The sequence below is a fragment of the Dromiciops gliroides genome, chromosome 2 (assembly GCF_019393635.1).
Source record: "Dromiciops gliroides isolate mDroGli1 chromosome 2, mDroGli1.pri, whole genome shotgun sequence".
In the NCBI taxonomy this organism is placed as follows: Eukaryota; Metazoa; Chordata; class Mammalia; order Microbiotheria; family Microbiotheriidae; genus Dromiciops; species Dromiciops gliroides.
In genome coordinates, this window is record NC_057862.1 from 305,763,040 (window position 1) to 305,775,674 (window position 12,635).

General features: G+C 39.6%; 1 long non-coding RNA gene across 1 annotated transcript in view; it reads left to right on the forward strand.

Moving 5' to 3' along the window:
- The window catches only part of LOC122739867, a 52,170-nt gene that overhangs the window by 2,604 nt on the left and 36,931 nt on the right, over nucleotides 1–12,635 (forward strand). The gene's annotated exons all lie outside the window — the stretch shown is intronic.

Consider the following 12,635-nt stretch of genomic DNA (forward strand, 5'->3'; position numbering starts at 1 on the left):
GATGCTGCAGTAAATTTACCCTTTAGAAAGCACTATTTGTAGGGCAGCTAGGTGGCACAGTGGATAGAGCACTGGCCCCGAAGTCAGAAGGACCTGAGTTTAAATCCGTCCTCAAACACTTAACACTTACTAGCTGTGTGACCCTAGGTAAGTCACTTAACCCCAATTGCCTCACAAAAAAAAAGAAAGCACTATTTGTGAGGTGATTTTTGTTTATTTTTTTCTTTGCATTCTGCCAAATTCTGCCTCTCTGTAACTTCCACTCACTACTCTTCATTTTGCCCATTGGGGTTAGGACAAATCTAATTCAACTGCTACAATAATATAAATAAATGTCACTTTAAGATGATAGCTCCAGGGACATTATCTGCTTCCCAATGTGGTGATTCTGTCCAGTAAAGGCATGATCACATTAATAAGAAGGCATAATACACAGAGTAGGCATTCCAGGGATTGATCCTTCAGCTGAGTCCTTTTCCCATTGTACCACAGTCATCAAAAGTGGTCCATTGGAAGAATGAATTTTTGAAAACCTCAAAGTAGAGAGGCCAAATTCAAATCAAGAGAGGACATCAAATAATACTAGTGTTTAGTAAAGTCCTACTTGGGACCAGGTATTATATGGGCTACAAAAGAATTATGTTTCATGTTTCTTGCCATGGAATTTTTTCACTTAAAATGAAGCTGGGGGTAAGTGATACCTCTATCACTTACATTCTAGATTCTAAGGTCCCTTCCAAGTCTAGCAGTCTAGGATTTTGTGTTCTAAAATTCTATTTTCTAAAGTTTCTTCCAGCTCTATGCTTACAAAGTTTACTGGCTCCTTTCTTTGTTCATTTCCCAACTTCCCTCCCTTTCCCTCACTTCCAAAAGTCACACTTTTCAGCTTTGAAGAATTAATTCCCATTCAACTGCTTTCTACTCCATTGCACTTCCCATCCTAGGACCTTTTCTACTGTCTCCCAATCTCACCTTCCATCACATTTTTTTCATGATATTATAGCAGTTAGTGATAAAAGGGAATATACACATCATCAATAAATGCTCCATTTTTTTGTTACAGATGATCCATAAACTCTTTTCAGGTTCTTTTACTATGTGTTCTAACATTTTATTATTAATAATAATAGTATTTATAATAGTGTTTTATGGCTTGTAAAACAAACCTTAAAAATATCTCATTTTATCTTCACAACCATAGGAGGAAGGTACTTTTATTGTCCTTATTTTTTTATAGCTAAAGGAACTAAGGTAGACCAAGGTTAAGTGACTTGCCCAGAGTCACACAGATAGGAAGTGTCTCAGAATGAATTTGAACTCAGGTCTTTCCGATTCTAGCACTCTATCCATTCTATCCACTATATCACCTAGCTTCCTCCCAGTTATGGAGTCTTACGACTATGGAATTTCCATGACTTGGTAGCAGAATTGATACAGAACACAGGACAAGTACAATCATTGGCCTAGGAACATAGGAAAAGATTTAAATGCAAATTATGAATATTTCATGTTTGTCACTAGATTTAGGTTTTTTGTTTATTTCTTTTAATTTTTAGTCTCTCAACTATTAATGAGCAGTTTCATTCCAGTGAAACATAGAGGTAACATAAGGCATCATTTTTGCAATAAAAGTGATTATTTACATTAGCTTCAAAAAGAATTTTTGGACATCAGCAGGATTGCACAGCCCTTTCTGTTGGTATTTGTCCTGCTAGAGAATATTATGCAAGACTTTTCCTTCTGCAAACATTCCTTGGACTGTGCTCTGTGTTCCATATTGAGTAATGACCCAGACTAAACAGTGGTGCCCTCCATATCAACAGTCACCTAAAATGGAGGGAAATGCAGAGGTACTCATTGTAGCTGTTTTAGGTTCTTTGTAGCAATGGACATTTCTTCATTAAAATAAGTTTGTATTGTAAATAGAACATGAGCCAGAGTTAAAGGAGCACCCCAAAGAATGAGTCTTTACAAACTGTTCTATCTCTACTGTCTCTTTTCTATTGAGCATGAACTGCAATGACAAAAAATCTCTTTTACTCAGATTCTATTTGATCTATGGTCCCTTGACCACGTCCAGTGTAATACAGAAAAAGATACCAAGGACAAGGATAGCTATACACTTAAAACTTACAAACAAGCCTGAAGGCTCTCTTTTCCTGGAGCTGAGGGACATATATCCTTTGAGGGAAAGAAAGCTACTAGTTCTGCAAAGAATGAAGTAGTAGAACCAAAAAAAACTACCAAGTGAGAGACTATCCATTTGGATCAGAGGATAATTAGAACAGGGGTGTTGGTTGAAATACTAAGACAGTGACTTTTTAACTTAATAACAAGAAAGAACTCCACTGTCTTCCTGGATTATATGTACAAAATATAAGAGAATATCTTAAGACTTATCAAAACCAATGTCTTCTCCCTACTTTGGGTGATTCATATGGGCATAAACTGTATTGGCAGAAGGAAACTAAGTTGTATTATCAAAGATTATGAACAAAAGACCATAACAAGGTAAGTTGTGTTTTCTTCATTGTTCCCCTTTGAACACAAAGGATGAAGAAAAGAAGAATTGATCAGGGAGGTGAACAGCTGTTTAAGAAGTTGGTATCTGAGAATGAAATTTGGATATCTGGACACTATGGTTTAAAATATAGAGATGACAGATTCATGCTCTCAGATGGCCAAGAATCACACCTAACGAAAACTCATAAAAATCTAATGGCCAGATGTCTTGTTATTCTAAGGAAAGGGGCTATTTTTTTTAAAGAAAACTATGAGAGAAAAGACTGTAAATATACAAGGCACTATATCACAAAATAGATATAAGAGCATGCCAGAGTCCCATAAAAATATTGTTAGCAAGTGTCAAAGTTTAGAATGAGTGGAGGATGAGGAGGGAAGTGAAGGACAAAAAAATGGATGGGGAGGGAAGTGAGTTTAAAACTGTAGCTACAGGGGCAGCTAGGTGGTTCAGTGAATAGAGCACTGGCCCTGGAGTCAGGAGGAGCTGAGTTCAAATATGGCCTCAGACACTTGACACTTACTAGATGTGTGACCCTGGGCAAGTCATTTAACCCCAATTGCCGCAACAAAAAACAAAAAGAAAAAGAAAAAATCCCTGTAGCAACAAAAAAGCAGAATTACTCCCCCCCCCAAGACTAGGCCACTTTACATGTTGGGGTAGCTGGGATAATGAAAACTGACAACAAAGAGAAGTGCTTTCCATTCTTATTTTGGATTTATTTCTCTGACATGAAAAACAATCTTAGCAATGGAAATGACCAAACAAAAGTGGCTGATGTAGTTGACACACAGGTTAAAAAAGGAAATAGTAAGAGAGCATCTAGTTGTTCCTGATGAATTCAGGTGAGCTGGCACAGGTGCACTGCTATAGGTTTGAACCCTGGCTCCATTCCTTCTAGATTTCCATATTTCATCTTTGATAAAATGAAGGGTTTATGCATGATCATCTCTAAGGTTTTGCACTGGTTCAAAGGGTTGTGGAGATCTCAATAGAAGGAATTAATCCTATTTTGTGATTTACATTGTAGTTCCTTTGCTTACATGATATCAACAAACTAGTAACTAATTCCTTTTCTATGATTGGTTAAACCATGTCCTTTCAATTCTATTGGGGATTTATTAATTAATACCTGATTTGGGGATTGATTATATTTGTTCTGACTCAGAATGCTTACTGAGTAAAAAGCTTGTACCTGTAATAACTCCTCTTGGAAGCATTAACCTAGGCCTGTAAGTGCAAATATTTCCCAGTTGGTAGACACTGAATCATATCCCTGCTGCTGTGTTTCCCAAATGTAATGACTGCTGGGACTCTTATAAATTACTTTTCCCAATAAAACAGCCAATTTTAACTATTAGTAAGTGTTACCTGTTGACCCATTACTGATTCAACTGAGACAGAGGGGCACAGAGACAGAGAGACAGGCAGAGATAAAGAGAGATTCTCCATTAACTTGATCAATTTCACCTGATATAGTGAGATTAATGAGGCAGTATGGTGCACTAGAAAGAGTGTGACTCTGGAGCTAGAGGAATTGGATTAAAATCCTAGATCTCTTACTATCTATCCAGAGACAAGTCACTTAACTCCTCTGGGACTCAGTTTTCTCATAAATAAGGGGGGATTGATTAGTTTGTCTCTGAAGTCCCTTCCAGCTCTATATTTGTGGCTCCAACATTTACTAGACTTGTGACCTTAGGCAAATCACTTAATCCCTCTGAGCCTCATCCAGTCTGCAGGTTTCATCCAGTCACCTGGGAACCCCTGAGGCTTGGGACAGTATAGCCTGGAAGCAGGGCCTCACATTGGGAAGGAGTTGGAAGTCAAGTTAAAGACAGGCAAGATGAGCAAGCATAGAAAGTTGTGAACCATAGAAAGTTTCTTTGGCGACAGGGAGGATCAAGGTGTACCCTCAGGGAAGGATGAGAATGGTCAGGGCTCCTGTATCCAAAGCTTCCAAGAAAAATATGAACTGGTCTCAGGCCATAGAGGTGCTCAAAAAGGACTTTGAGGATAAAGTAAGAGAGGTAGAGGAAAAAAGAGAAATGAGAGTGATGCAGGAAAGTCATGAGAAAAAAGTCAACAGCTTGAAAAGCCAAATGGAAAAGGAGATACAAAAGCTCTCTGAATAAAATAATTGCCTAAGAATTAGGATTGAACAAATGGAAGGTAGTGAAGTTATGAGAAATCAAGACACAATGAAGCAAATCCAAATGAATAAAAAAGAGAGAGAGAGCAATGTGAAATATCTTCTTGGAAAAACTGTTGACCTGGAAAATAGATCCAGGAGAGATAATTTGAAAATTATTGGACTACCTGAAAACTGTGGTCAAAATAAGAGCTTGCATATCATCTTCCAAGAGACTGTCAGGGAAAATTGCCCTGATATTCTAGAAGCAGAAAGTAAAATAGAAATTGAAAGAATCCACTGATCACCCCCTGAAAGAGATCCCAAAATGAAAACTTCCAGGAATATTATAGCCAAATTTCAGAGCTCTCAGGTCAAGGAGAAAATATTGCAAGCAGCCAGAAAGAAACAATTCAAATACTGTGGAGCCACAGTCAGGATAGCATATGATCTAGCAACTTCTACATTAAAGGATCAGAGGGCATGGAATATGATATTCTGGAGGGCAAAGGATTTGGGACTACAACCAAAAATCACCTACCCAGAAAAACTGTGTATAACCTTTCAGGGGAGAAAATGGGACTTCAATGAAAAAGAGGGCTTTCAGGAATTTATGATGAAAAGACCTAAACTGCATACAAAATTTGACTTTCAAATGCAAGACCCTAGAGAAGCATAAAAAGTAAACAGGAAAAAGAATTCATGAGAGATGTTAAAAGGTTAAACCGTTTACATTCCTATATGGGAAGATGATATATCTAAATCATAAGACCTTTCTGATTATTAGGGAAGATGATAGGAATAAATTTAGACAGAGGGCACAGGTAGGAATTGATTATGAAGGGATGATATCTGTAAAGCATTTATTTTTTGCTCATCTTTTTTTTGGGGGGGGGGGAGGGAGCAGTTGGGGTTGGTGAGTGTCTTGTGTCTGAGGCTGGATTTGGGCTCCAGTCCTCCTGGATCCAGGGCAGGTACTTTGTCCACTGTGTCACCTAGCTGCCCCATGATGACTTCTTTAGGGTAAAAGTGAGGGGGGAGAGAAATTCACTGGGAGAGGGGAAAAAGGGAGAGGTACAAGGGGTGAAATACCACATGAAAGAAACAGGAAAGGGCTTATGGAGTGGGGAGAAAGATGGGGGATGAGTGGGGAAGTGAATGAATCTTACACTTATCAGAATTAGCTCAAAGACCTTAATCTCATCAAAGTTGGATCAAGGAGGGAATAACATACACACTCAATTGGGTGGAGTAATGTATCTAACCCTGAAGGAAAGTAAAAGTGGAAGGGGATAAGAAGGGAGGGGTGAAAGAAGGGAGGGCAGAGCAGAGGAGGGGGAAGTCAGAAGCAAATTTTAAAGCAGAGGCAAGAGTAATGTAAGATGGTGATTGATTGGTTGATGGTGGATTGATTGATTGATGGACTGATGATGACTGGAGGAAGATGAGGATTGATTGATAAGGACTGATTGATGAGGAGGAGGATTGACTGAAGATGATGATGAGGATTATTGGTGATGTTTGATGATTGATCAAAGATGATGATTGCAAAACATGGTACTTTGCTGAGCTATTGTGAAGAAAATTCTTTGTCAAGTTTAAGGTACTATATAAAAGTTATCTATTACTGTTGTTATAATAACCTCATGGGTTAATTGTAAGGAAATATTTCTTTAAAGTACTCTATAAATGTAGTTTACTATTTTAAAAAATATGAGCAGGATACTATCAGAAAGACCGGGAGGGACCTGCATGAGCTGATGCAGAGTGAAATCTACTGTATACAAAATAACAGCAATATTGTGAGATGATCTGCTGTGAATGAGTCAGTTATTTTCAGCAATGCAATGATCTAAGACAACTCTGAAGGTCTTATAAAAAATGCAATCCATCTACAGAGAGAGAACTAATGGTATCTGAATTCAGATTGAAACATAATTTTTTTGTTACTTATTGGAAACAAACAAAAAAATAATGAGCAGGATGCTATCAGAAAAACCTGGAAAGACCTACATTAACTGATCATGCAGAAAGAAAGAGAGAGAGAATGTGTATGTGTATATGTATGTATGTATGTATTCATGCATGTGTGTATGTATATGTAGTGGTGTATAGACGGTGATATTGATGTAAAACAAATTTGTTCTATATGTCATTTCAGTTTTCCCAGCAGTTTGACTAATATAGAGTATTTAACACACTAATTGGTGTCCTTGGGTTTATCAAATACTATGCTACAATAAATTGTTTCTGGTTCTTCTTTACTTAAACTGTGTCACTGTTTAACTTTTCTATTTTTTAACCAACATCAAATAATTTCAATGATTATTTCTTTTCAGTTATTCAGTTCAATTATTTCTTTTCTTTGAGACAGTGTTGGTAGGATCCCTTCAATCTTACATTTTTCATCCTTTTGCTTGATTTTCTTGACTTTTTCTTTCTCCAGATGAATTTTGACATCATTTTGTCTAGTTCTACAAAAGAGTTCCTTGATAATATGATTAAAATAGTTCTAAATATGTAAATAAATTTATGATATTGTCACAGTGCAACTATGAACAGTCAATCAATATTTTCTAATCATCTATGTACCATGCACTGTATTGAGTGAAGTTGATAATAACAACAAAAAGACAATCTCTGCCCTGAAGGAGGTCACAGTAATTATGGGGCAAACAACATGCAAATAACTATTTACAAGCAAGCTATAAACATGATAAATTGGAAATAATCAACAGAGGGAAGGCACTAGAATAGAGAGACTTCCTATAGAAACTGAGATTTCTGCAGACTTGAAAGAAGCCAGGAGGCAGAGACAAGGAAGGAGAGTGTTCCAAACATGAGGAATGGCAAATGAAAATGCCCAAAGTCTGGAGATGGGGTGTCTTGGTTTTGTTTTTTTGGTTTTTTTGGTTGGGCAATGAGGGTTAAGTGACTTGCCCAAGGTCACACAGCTTGTGTGTTAAGTGTCTGAGGCTGAATTTGAACTCAGGTACTCCTGAATCCAGGGCCACTGCTCTATCCACTGCACCACCTAGCTCCCCCTGGGGTGTCTTTTTTAAGAAATAGGAAGGAGGTCAGTGTCATCAGATTGCAGAATATGTGTGTTGGGGAGAAGGGTGTGAGGCGTAAGCAGACTGGAAGGAGGGGTAGATTTTGAAAGGCTTTGAACTTCAAACAGAGGATTTTACATTTGATCCTGGAAGTGACCGAGAGCCATTTGAATTTATTAAGTGACAAGGTCAAGACTTTTAGGAAGATCATTTTGACCGCTGATTGAAGGGTGGACTGGAGTGAGGAGAGATTTGTGGCATGCAGACCATCCCACAGGCTTTTGAAATAGTACAGGTAATAGATGATGAGGGCCCGCACTAGGGTGGTAAGTGTCAAAAGGAGAGAAGGGGGCATATACAAGAGATTTTGTAAAGGCAAAACTGACAGGCCTTGATAACAGATTGAATATGGGGCTCAAGACAGTGTAGAGTCAAGGATGACATCTAGGTTGTGAGCATGAGTGACTGGGAGGGTGGTGGGACTTTCAGCAGTAACAGTGAAGTCTGAAAGGGGGATGGTTTAGGAGGAAGGATAATGAGTTTAAGATATCTACAGGATATCCAGTTAGAGAAGTTCAGTAAGCAATTAGAGATGGGAAAAAGGAGGTCAGCAGAAAGTTTAGAGCTGGATAAGTAGATTTGAAACCCATCCACATAGAGGTATTAGAATCTATGGGTGCTAACGAATCAACAAATGAAAAGGTATATCGGGAGAAGGGAAGTAGGTCCTAGAGAGAAGACACTCGTGGTTAAGGGATATAGATGAAGCTTCAGCAAAGGAGGCTAAGAAGGAATGGAAAGATCAGGTCCTTCAATTTCATGGCTGGTGTTCTAACCAGTAAGCAACCTAGCTGCTTTAAAAAAAAAAAAAAAGATGCAAAACAGGGGCAACTAGTTGGGGCAGTGGATGAAGCATGGGCCCTGGATTCAGGAGGACCTGAGTTCAGGTCCAGCCTCAGACACTTGATACTTACTGGCTGTGTGACCCTGGGCAAGTCACTTAATCCCCATTGCCCCCCCCCCCAAAAGATGCAAAACATTTGTTTTTCTTTTTTTAATTGAGAAATTAATTTCATATAAAATAGAAACAGGCACAATTCCCATTTGTCCTTATATTTACATTATTACAATACTTACCAAATATTTATGGTATCTAACAACTTAGGCAATAAAGTTAAGGCTATGTTTCTTACAGGCCATCAAGCCCTGTACTAGTGTACACCATGGCTGAGAGTGTGAGAATGCTATTGCACCATCTTGAATACAAAATTCATCAAGAAGTAGGGAATCTTCCTGTGCCTTTTAGGTGATATTGGCAACAAAACTGTCTGATTCGACTGTAACTCAGTCCCACTGGCATAAGAGTAAGGGGTTCGTTCTAATGCAGAAACCTCTTGTTAAGTCTGTGCTCAAGGGCCAATTAGGGGAAATGCCCTATGTACAAGGACTGTCCTGCTGAACGCTAGCCTTTCACAAAAGTTCAGTAAATACCAGTCATATTCTGGGAGGAGTTCAGAGAGGTGCCAGCCTCCAGGCTCAGCATGTAGCTACAGGCTTGTCTGGGGTGGAGCCCGGTTACATATGCCTCTTCATTTGCAGGACCAGGTGGTGAAACCTGTCTCAGAGGCGACACTGAAGGGCCAGTGCCCCATGGGTTTTCTGTGGTGCCAGGTTAGCTCATCTGATTGGGCAAATTTCCAACCACAGCCATCCCAATTACAGTGATAGGATTTCTCACCTGTGTGCGTGTGTGGGTGAGCCTTGAAGTGCGAGCTCTTGGTATGTTTTTCCGCAGTCCATGTAGCTGCAGGTGTGCATGGCCGTCCCCTTGCTGGGCCACTAGCGCCAGCCATACTTGGTCTTGGCTCCAACAGCTCAAGAGGAGACAATGGAGGCGTGGACAGCCCCCGGGTTTTGGGAACACTGACAGTGTCCACTGACAGACTCAGGCCCAAAGGGACCCTTGGGGTAGTGCATGGGGAGCGGCCGGGGATGGCGATTGCACAGCTGTGCATGTGGAGGGTCTTGCTTTGGTGAGAAGGGCCACGTCATTATGTGAAATAGAGGTTGATGAGACAGTGGCACAAGACATTTGAGCGGCATGAACTGAGATGAAGAGAAAGCTCTCAGAGAATGGTCTCAATTATTTCAGTAAAATATGAGGCAAAGTTCTCAGTTCAGAGATATGGGATAGGGATCCATGGGGGCAGGGTGGGTTGGGGTGAGGTGGAGTGTGTTGAACAGGGAAGAAAGGATTTGGAAGAACCACTGTGATAAGTGGGACAGTGATTTAATTAGGGGGATGTAAAAGGAGGTCCTTAAATCAATAAGGACCCCAGTGAGATTATGTAAAGTAAATTCATAGTGGACCTAGTCAGCACAATTTTCTCCAGTTTTGGTCAGGAGCGAAAGCCAGGGGTTGGTGGGAGTGATCCAAGGTTGAGGCTTAGCAGGGCAAGGTTGGCAATGTGGTAAGGGGGCAAAGGACTTAGGAGAAGAGAACAGTGTAGAATTGAAGGAGGAGAGTGTAACTAGTGCAAGGATAATTATCTGAGAGAGAATTGGGAGGGGGTCAGAGGGTCTCGTGAGGGTGAAGAATATGATGTAGGGTAACAAGGCAAAGGGAGAAGACAGAATGATTGTGATCAGATAAGGGGATTGAAAAGTTTATGAATGAGATGATGACAAGACAAAGGTCTGATCATCTTTGTGTGTGATTGAGGTAAAGTGGAGGAGTAGGTCATGGGAAATGAGTAAATTGAGTATGTTTCTTTATGTCTCCCAACTTAGTTTCTGTACTATTATTTAATGCCCAGGACAGATTTTACTTCTTCTTGATGAGGCAGTCTTGTCCCCACTGCAGTCTTTCCATTGTTTTGTCTCAGTTCCAAGTGAGTAGTAAGTAGTAAGTTTCTGGTCTCAATTTACCTCTTCCAGATCACTGGCCTGAGACGGGGAACTGGTCTCAAACCTGAAGCCAGGTCCTACCTTCTACTTCCATCCCTGGATTTTGCCTCTCAACCTCCTAGTGACTCAGTATAGGCACTGCTCTACGGCCTGTCTCTCTCTTCACTTTAATCACCAACTGGGCTTTCCTATCTGTTTCAGCCTTTATTATCCTCCAGTTGGATATTAGAAATCACAAGGACCTCAGGGATCATCATCTTAGTTTCTAGTATTATTTTCTTCTTCTGTGAATATTGGCGTTCCTAGCACTGGTTTTCTGAGTGTCTCTGCCACATCTCATCTCCCCATTCAGAGCTTGCTGTGTCATTGCCTGTGGCTCCCACAGGATAATAAAGACTATGCTAGTTTTAGGACATCTTCTTGTGCTGTGACTTACTAACTGTTGCTTGGCAACTGCTTCAACTTCTCTCTGGCCCCTAGCCAGAGCATCCTTAGGCTTCTAGACGTCTTATTGTTCAGTACTGAACAGAATGGAGGAACTTACTAGTGATTCCCTTTGGTTTTATAGATCATTACTTCATCTGGAACCCTTTTTTTTTTACAGCTGGTAACCTTTTCTGAGGAATTTCTTAGAGGAGACTACTTGACTGACACCTTTTACATTACCATCCATTACCAAAGTACTACACACTTTGTTCTTTCAGCTTTCCCTCTACCACCACCATCACTGCACAGCACACACACACACACATGCACAATGTCCTTTTGGATCCTTTCTATTTCTTCCATTGTATGGAATTCCTAGTCAGTCCTACACTGAGGAAATTGGGTCTCATTTCTCAAAATTGCTTGGCAAACGGCCCCAAGGTTTCCCTGCAAACTGGCCTTGAGGAAGAGAGGGAATTTTTTTAATAAGCTGCTAATAAATTCTTAGCACCTCCTTTAGAGATACATAGCTTCCCTCCACACCCCTACAGTCCATAGACAGAAGCACCAGTCTATGAGGTGTCAGTACTAGAGGATCTCTTTGGGAGCTGACTTCTGGGCAGATGGCCAGATTAACACTCAGAGGGTAAATGAGAGAATCAGGCCCTGAGGAGACTGCCTGCTTAGAAAGAACTAATTCCACAAAGACACTTTTGCTCAGTGCTTGCTGTAGGAGTTATTATTTTTTATATTAAACTATTTTTTTCCTAAAACTTACCCTTTTTCATTATTTTTAATATCCTCCCCTACCTCTTGAGGTTGTAGAGGTGATTCCAGGTATCACAGGTTATTGAACTTAAAAAAATAAAACATGCCCACTAGGTACAGGATGTTGTGTTGTGTACTTAAGGAACGATGATAGTTTTTAATATTGGTAACTTCTTAATTCAATAGGATAAGGGACAACTGTGATATAAGAGAAGAGTTAAAAGACCTGGAGTTCAAATCCTTACACTACCACTTACTAGATTTGTCTTTTTCAATTAGTCACAACCTCAATTGTCTTATCTGTAAAATGGATAACACAATACCTGCTTACTCCACTTAATCTAGTGGTTGTTATGGAAATCAAATTAGACAATTTTTGCAAAATGCTTTGCAAGGTGTAAAATAAGCTGTTAGACCATCTTCTACACATGCTTTTTCTTTAAAATTTACCTTCTCCATCTGAGTGTTTATTTCTATCTTTAAGGAACCTTTAGTGATTAAATGATAGAGACACAGTAAGTATGGAATGACTTGAAACTCATCCCTGTTTTATTATATAACCTTGGGCAAGTCACTTTTCCCCTCTGAATCTCAACTTCTTCATCTGTCAAATGAGTAGATTTCACTAGAACCTTTCTAAGGTCCCTTCCAGATTTGTTAGTCTGTGAAACTATGAACTGTGACCTTCAGAGAAGTAATAGGGTATAGCAGAAGGAGCATCAGAGCTCAATCAGAATATCTGTAGGAATTTTGGCTCACAACCTCTGGCAAGTCCCCTACACCTCTCTGATCTAGAATTTCTTCATTCATCTGGATGATGAGAATAATA